This window comes from Onychomys torridus, chromosome 5 (assembly GCF_903995425.1).
Source record: "Onychomys torridus chromosome 5, mOncTor1.1, whole genome shotgun sequence".
In the NCBI taxonomy this organism is placed as follows: domain Eukaryota; kingdom Metazoa; phylum Chordata; class Mammalia; order Rodentia; family Cricetidae; genus Onychomys; species Onychomys torridus.
In genome coordinates, this window is record NC_050447.1 from 130,253,810 (window position 1) to 130,262,161 (window position 8,352).

Genomic DNA, 8,352 nt, shown 5'->3' on the forward strand with positions numbered 1-8,352 from the left:
TCATCTTTGAAAAGAAAGTCTGGGGCTGCAGAGATGGCTCCACAATTTTTAAGAGCATTGGCTGCTCTTCCATGGGAACTGGGTTTGATTTCCAGCACCTACATGGCAGCTCACACCCATTTGTAACTCCAGTTTTAAGAGATCTGACACCTTGTTCTGGCCTCCATAGGTACCAGGAATATACATGGTATATAGACATACATGCAAGCAAAATACACAGATACTTAAAATCAAAATAATTTAAAAAATAAATTCAATGCATAAAAGAAAATCTGTTGACTCTTCCATCCAACATAAAGTCAATGTACCTTTTCTTTTCCTTCTCTATAGCTGGTTCCTGATTTTATATCCCAAAACAATTTTTGAAAACTGCTTATATTTTCCTCATGGACATTGTCCTGTAACCTGCCAAAGACTCATGACCATTGTGCTCCTGTTGGTGCCCACCCTCAAAGCAGTTAGATATGGACCCACAAGACTGGTAAGCAATGGATTCCCAGCATGGCTTTTGGACAGAGTGTCTACAGATCACTTGCTTCTTTGTCTTTGCATTGCACCATCAACAAAGACCCAAAGTGCAGCATCAGTTAGAGGCACACTTGCCTGTGGATGATGCCCCATGTGTACACACACTTGAATTGTCTTCACAGCAAGACAAGAGCCTAGGTACAGCCTGACCTGATGTAGGGAAGAGGGGCAGCCACACAGGAAGATATGTTCTTTTACTAGAAATTTAAATACTACAAATATCTGCCCACAACCTGCAATTTAACCTAGGCCATGTCTTAGCTGACAAGGGCATTATCTCAAAGTAATGACAGGAAAGGACTCATGGATGAAGTCCTGTCTAGTGGTGTTGTAGCACGAATCTTAAAAAGTCTTATTAATAAAATCAAACTCAGAGCCAGGTATTGGGGTGAATGCTGGAAGATCAGAGAAGCAGAACAAGCCACAGCTTCCTTACCTTGCCAGTTCCTCAGCTGATCCTGCTTCCTCAGACTGGAAGTGTCTCAGTCCTCATACAGAATGGATCTCAGCTGAACTGCTACTCAAAAGCCTAAAAGTTTAACCAGCCAAATGCTTCTATTTTTTTGGTCTTCATGCCTTATATATCTTTCTTTTTCTGCCATCACTCCCTGGGATTAAAGGCTCACTTTCTGGGATTAAAGGCGTGTGTCACCATGCCTGGCTGTTTCCAATGTGGCCTTGAACTCACAGAGATCCAGATGGATCTTTGCCTTAGGAATGCTAGGATTAAAGGTGTGTGCTACCACTGCCTAACCTCTATGTTTAATATTGTGGCTGTTCTGTCTCTGACCCCAGATAAGATTATTAAAGTGCACAATATTTTGGGGAACACAGTACCACTACATGGTGTGAAGGCCCATATTATCTGACATACTTGTGTTTATAATATGAACCCAGAAGTTGTGGGATATATCATTTGAGTCTTCTTGGTTTAGCACAAGGATTGACCTAAATGTAGCATACAAAAGTAACTTGAAGATGGTTAGTTCCACTGAGGTTAAGTCATGCTTGTTGGGAAGGGTAGCCAATGGAGGAACTTAACTTCTTTGAGCCTCAATTTTCTCATTTATGAAAGACAACAGTTGTATGAATCTCTTCCAAGACCCCTGAAGTCTTAATGTGCACAGCAGGTCATCAGAGGCCTAGGAAGTCAGCACAATGTAGGCTTAGCCAGTGAGGCCTGAGAGGTCAGCACATGGAGGCTTAGCCAGTGAGGGGTCTTCCTGGTACTGCAAGCTATTCTGGGGAGGGACTGACCCCTACTATCAAGTGCTTCTGTGTGTGTATCAGCCCTGGGCCCCAGTCCACCTATAAGATGCCAGGTATAGATAAATGGTTGGCCATGCTCATGGGGTAGTCTGTCCAATGTATGCTTGCAGAAAAAAGTCCAGTTCTTTAACCTATTTCAAACCAAGGATTTCATCTCACAGTTTTCCAACTGGTTACATGGTTTTCCCTAGTCTTAAAACAAAACAGAACAAAAAACCAACTTCATAGAGGATCTTCCACCTACCTCTTCAAGTAACTTTTTAGTTTTTGGTATATGTGATAGTATGGTAATTCTGATTTCTCTACTAAGGAAAACATTTAGCTGGCAGATTGGGGTGATGTTCCCACTTCATCGTGTTCTAGTCTTATTTTTCTGAAGAAGTGCCTCTTCCAATCAGAGGGAGGCCATTTGTTTTGAGATCTATAAATAGCCATGGTTCTCCAAGGTACTTCTAGAACATTCTATTCCTCTGACTCTCTATAGTGTTGATTTCCTCTCTTTCCTCATTCCTACAGAGCCTCAAAAATGCCCCTCTGTGTGGCAGGGTGTGACAATGTGTCAGGACAGAGGTAGTCACTGCTAGTGCACAGAGTGATGGCACCTGCATAGTCAGACAGGGACAGAATGGCAGGACATTTTCCCAGCTCCAGTGCAAGCTGAGCAGATGATTAAGGACAGCCCCCAGGTAAGTGCAGTACACTATCCTGAGTAAACACTGGGAAGGCTGGGCTGTCAGGAGCTGTGCCTGTGGCCACCCAGCATGGCTCTTCCCTCTGCTCTGGTTCAGCACTACACAGTGGGAATCCAGCTGTTTGGATTCAGAGCAAAATAAAAGAACCAGCATCCCCTGACTCAGGGAATTTGCTCATGGATACTTGAGACCATCCAGTCTTTCTTTTTTCTCAATTTTTTTTTTCTGTATAAGTGCTTTATTTGGATCCTGTCTCCTAAATCATGTACATATCAGCACAAGATGCTTCATCACAGTTTATAAGATGTCAATTAACCAATATTTAGGAATAGTTAATTTGATTAAGATTTTTAATATTAAAAAATGTGTATGAGTGTGTGTGTGTGTGTGTGTGTGTGTGTGTGTGTGTGTGTAAATGTATGATGCATGTACAGTGTCCCTAGAGGCAAGGAGAAGGCTTTGGACCCTCTGGAACTGGAGTTATGAACAGTTAGTTGTGAGCTGCCATGTGGGTTCTGAGAACCAAATCTGGGTCTTCTACAAGAGCACCCTGTGCTCTTAACTGCTGAGTGACTTCTCCTGCCCTGAGATGAAGATGTTTAGTAGCTGAAACACCTGAACTATAAAAGAACCATTGGAGGTCCCACTATCCCTGACCTCAAACTGTACTACAGAGCTATAGTAATAAAAAGAACACAGGATTGGCACAAAACCAGACATGTTGATAAATGGAATTACACTGAAGACTCAGACATAAATCCACACACATATGGACACTTGATCTTTGATAAAGAAGTCAGAAACCTGCTCTGGAAAAAAGACAGCATCTTCCATAAATGGTGCTGGTCAAACTGCATGGCTGCATGTAGAAGAATGCAAACAGATCCATCCTTATCACCCTCCCAAAACTCAACTGCAAATGGATCAAAGACCTTGACATAAAACCCAGATACACTGAACCTGAAAGAAGAGAGAGTGGGAAACAGCTTTGAACTCATCGGCACAGGAAAAGACTTTCCAAACAGAACACCATTAACACAGTCACTAAACTCAACAATTAATAAACAGGACCTCATGAAACTGAAAAGCTTCTGTATGGCAAAGGACACTTTCATTTAGGCAAGACAGCCTACAGAATTTAAAAAAAAAAAAAAAGATTTTACCAATCTGATAGAGGAGTAATATACAAAACACATAGAGAACTAAAAAAAAAAAATAGATATCAAGAAAACAAATAATCCAATCAAAACATGAGGAATAGCTCTAAACAGAATTGTCAAAAGAGGAGTCTCAAATGGCTAATAATCACATAAAGAAATGTGCAACATCCTTAGCCACCAGGGAAATACAAATCAAAAAGACTTTGAGATTTCATTTTATACCTGTCAGAGTGGCCAAGATCAATGAAACAAGTGACAGCTCATGCTGATGAGGATGTGGAGCAAGAGGAACACTCCTCCATTGCTGGTGGGAGTGCAAGCTTGCACAGACACTATGGAAATCAGTGTGGCAGCCCTCAGGAAGATGGGAATCAATCCACTTCAAGATCCAGTTATCCTACTCTTCATTTGGGCGTTTACCCAAATGAAGCTTTATCCCACCACAGAGACACTTGCTCAATCATGTTCATTGCTACTCTATTCATAATAGACAGAAACTGGAAACAACCTAGATGTCCCTCAACAGAAGAATGGATAAAGAAAATGTGGCATATTTACACAATGGAGTATTACTCAGCCATTGAAAATATGAAATTAGCATGTAAGTAGGTGGAACTAGAAAAAAAAAATCATCCTGAGTGAGATAATTCAGATGACAAATATATATTCACTTATATGTGAGTATTAGCTGTTCAGTCAATTATAACGAAGGTCTAATCCATAGAACCACAGAGGTTAGATACAGAGTAAGGGACGGGGGCGGGCAGATAGATCTTCCTAGGAAAGAGAAATACAATAGATAGCTATAGATGGATGGGGGGCTGAATGGGAGAACTAAGTGGAGAGAAGAAAAGAAAGGGACAGGGGAGAGAATACAGAGAGAGACAGCTGGAATTGAGGACCATTTGAGGAGTGGTATAGAAACCTAATATAGTAGAAGCCCCTAAAATATATACGTAAATGAAAGTGATCTAAATGAAGTTGCCAAATAATGGGGGGAGACAGAGCCTAACTGGACATCTCTTGTCACCAAATGAAGCTTCCTGTATCAGGTTTGGGTTACATCTAGTTGAGTTGTTGGCGAAAGTGGTCTCTTGAGGACCCCTAAACAACCCAGGCTGTTGCCAAGACTACAGATTGCTCTCAACAAACTGATGGCAAGACCCCACTGCTGAAGTTAATACCCTTACAACTCACTGGACATGGAAGGTGGAGCTGATGCCTACATAGAGACTTCACTCCATATATGTTAGCATCATTGGTACAGGAAGGTACTCTGCATATTACCAAAGGAGAAACATCAACCCAGCCACAAACTCTGAACTGCAATGGTATCCAGCATACAAGATATGCTACTGCAATGGTTACACAAATTCTGTGGAAGTAACCAACTTATATCTGATTTGACTTAAGGCCCACACCACAAGAGGGAACCCATACCTGACACTGCTTGTATGACCAAGAACCCAAGACTAGATAGCCCAGGGATCTAGGGGAAAACCAAATGTTGTTGTTAAAAAAGAAATAGCAAGAAAATGACTCGTAATGACATTCTGCTATAATTGTAGAATAGTGACTTGATGCTCAGCCATCTCAGAGAAGCTTCCTTCTGTAGCAAACACAGAGACCCACACCAGAGAATGGAACAATCAACGCTAAAAGGGTGTCTCCATTAAATCCCTCCTGCCAGGGCTCAGGGAACCCTTTGGAAAGGGTTTGGAAAGGAAGAATGCAAGAGCCAGAAGGGCTGGGTGGCAGTGGAGCACGCCTTTAATCCCAGCACTCAGGAGACAGAGCCAGGCGGATCTCTGTGAGTTTCAGGCCAGCCTGGGCTACAGAGTGAGATCCAGGACAGGTACCAAAACTAAACAGAGAAACCCTGTCTCAAAAAACCAGAAGAAAAAAGAGAGCCAGAAGGGATGGAGGACAAAGAAAACAAGACCTTCTAAATCATCAAGATAGTGCACATACGAACTCACAGGGACTGAGGGAGCATGCACAGGGCCTGTAGGGTTTGCACTAGTTGGGGTCCTAGGTCTGAAAGGAGAAGTGGACACATGTTTTCATCCCTAACCCAGAAACAATCTCTAATTGATAACCACTTGCAAATGAAAAATTGGTTCCCTCCAGGAGCTTCTCACTGGGGAAACAAATACCCTTCAGGGTAGGCTGTCTGACCAGCAGCAAATGGCCAACAGAAAGAGTATTCAGTGGCATCTTTGAAGGTTCCTTGTCTCATAATGTTGTGCCAGGGCTCTTCTTTCTGAATTTAATTTCATTATTTATTATTTTTATTTTATTATATTTTTCTTTTCTGTTTTTGCCCTACAGGTCCTTTGTGCATATAATGGCTTCCAGTTTAGTGTTTTTACAGAGTTCCTGAATTTGCAAACAAGTAGGTCTCTGATTCTTGTGCCTTCTCTTGGGCTCTTTTCTTTCTGTTGGTTTGTTTGTCCAATTCCAATGTGTTAGTTTTTGTTTATCTTTTATATTATATTATTCTCCCATAGAAGCCTGGTTGTTTTCTAATAAGAGACAGAAAGGGGGTAGACCCAGAGGGGAGGGGAGAGCTGGGAGGGATAGAGGGAGGAGAAGCTGTAATTAGGATATATTATATGAGGGAAAAAAATCTATTTTCAATAAAAGTAAAGAAAGGCCTTTTTTTCCTTTTCAAGATTTAAATTAGCAAATAACTAAATAAAATGTCCAAGAGACATTTAACTTCCAGAAATCGTGCCCGACTCAGCTGTCTCTCTTGCACTTAACTCACATACAGGGTTTAATGGTCTCCCAGGGAGTTCAAGTCTTTGGAAAGTCTTGGGTTTCAGTCTGTGCCATGCTCTTTCCATGGGAGAAGAACATAAGGAGGCTCAGGAACAAGGAGGTTTGCTTATACATGAAGCTCTTCTTGTGGATGGGGAGGTGGGCTGGTGGGCTCTTTGTGTTTATTATTGACCTGCCTCAGTTTCCCCACAATGATGGTCCATTTTTAGGGAGGCTAATCAGTTTGGAACAAACACAGAAGAGCATGCACAAAGTCCATTAGTCCCCCTCAGCCTCCAGTTCGTCTCAGAAGTGTATCAGGAGACCAGCTTCTTGTCTGCAGGAGGCCGCCATTTGCTGTTTGTTGGGAAGTGTCGTTTTCAGAATTCCCAGATACTGAGATGAATCAACCAAGAAATCAGGAAAAAATGGAGAACAAGTGTTATAAATCACTGAGAAATCAAGGTAACGAAAGCATCCCTGGCTTCAAGGAACCCTCTGACTTCAAATTGGAAACAGGTCTGGTGAAGACCTGACGGGAGAGGGGCTGTTAGGGCTAGTCTATGTCAGGACCAGACATCATCCTGGAGACAGCAGGAGTCCGCCAGGCAGTTGCCCTTGTAGCTAGCAGTGTGTGTGTGTGTGTGTGTGTGTGTGTGTGTGTGTGTGTGTGTATGCATGTGCACATGTATGTGTCTGCTGCTAATAGTGAATTGTTCTTGCAAACAAAATGAACACCAACAGATTTATGTATATAGTATTGTCTTCGCAAGTCCAAGAACAACTTCTGGCTATGACACTGGCTGTTTCTATATGACTCTGTCTATTGTCGGTCACCTGGCCAGGAGATCGGAAAGCTGCAGTGCTAGAATCTTAGCCAATACTCTCTGCTGATCTTCCAGTGTCTGAGTATCATTACTGGCTACCGTTGTTTGTAAACATTACACTTCAATTCCCATTTTCTTCTTACTTTATTTATTAAGCAAAAATAGCACGTATCTTTACAATTAAGGGCTGTAAAGGATGTTGGATGTATAGTAGGTAAAACAAGATTTTAGAGGATTTCCAGGTATTCCAGTTTCTCATTCCAATCATGGACCCTGTAGGAACTGGGAAGCACTCTTTTCTGTCTGGAGCTTTCCTGGTCTGGTGCCCATGTCAGCCTCTCACTGGTGCCATCTCCTCTGGATAATGCTGCCCAGCCAGCTGCCAGTGGTTTCTGCTCAGGTTATTCTCCATGCCAGAGCCAGAGGGAGCAGATACAGACAGAGACACATTCATTTCCTCCCCCTCTTAAGACATTTTCATGCGTATCTGCACTTAGAGATGCTCAGATTCCCTAGTAATCTGGAAAGTGAAATTTAAAACAGTTAGACTTCTGTGCACACATATCACATTGGCAAAACAAGTTCAGTGCTAACTTGCTAGGCCAGGGACAGGATCTGGGTTCACTCAACCTTTCAGCTGGGAGCTTGTCACAATGACAAGGGTAGATGCCCAATGCTCATCAGCAGCTCAAGTGTAAATGAGACCACACACAAGCAAGGGTTCTTGTTTGAGTCATTCAGGTAGAGCCAAAGTAGAGTCTCCCCAGGGTCCCCTGAGCACTGCCCAATATGCTATTCTTCCCCAGTGCTGATTCAAAGGCTTCATTTACTGAGTGCTTTAACCCCAACCTTAAGAACAGGAGTTTTCCCACCATGACCATGGGGAAACTGCATTCCAGGATCCCCAGTTTCACATTCTCTTTCCTCTGGAAAGTGGTGAAGCCACATACAAGTTCATTCAGACATAGCCCAACATTCGTCACACCGTGTTTCCTGTTTTCTTGGATATCTGTAAGAAAATAAAGGAACTAAAGTAGGTAAGCTACTCTATAAAGCGCGGTGTCATGCAACATTAGGATCCAATATTATTAAACCAGCATGCCTCCAATTTAC